Raw genomic sequence first — 297 nt, 5'->3', positions numbered from 1 at the left:
TGAGAATCTCCTTTTTTAGGTTTTGGTTTACGCGGGGTTCGTTACAGTCGCCCTGCGCTTTTGTTGTTTTTTAATAATAATATATACACTTATTACAATAGGACATATACAGGTGGACTGAATTCCTTATGTGCTAATTGATTTCGCAGGCGAGTTACATTATATTCCGGTAATCGAGTCTGAATAGTTGTAGATTTGATAGTTCCTATAGTTTTAACAGTCATATCTTCTGTCGTTAGTTTACAATCTCCATATAATGCTACTTGTCCCGTTCTTACAATTTTGGTTCTGTATTCT

Source organism: Trachymyrmex cornetzi, unplaced genomic scaffold (genome assembly GCF_001594075.2).
Source record: "Trachymyrmex cornetzi isolate Tcor2-1 unplaced genomic scaffold, Tcor1.1 scaffold876, whole genome shotgun sequence".
NCBI lineage: Eukaryota > Metazoa > Arthropoda > Insecta > Hymenoptera > Formicidae > Trachymyrmex > Trachymyrmex cornetzi.
The sequence above is the reverse complement of the archived record's forward strand: the minus strand, read 5'-3'. Positions refer to the sequence as shown.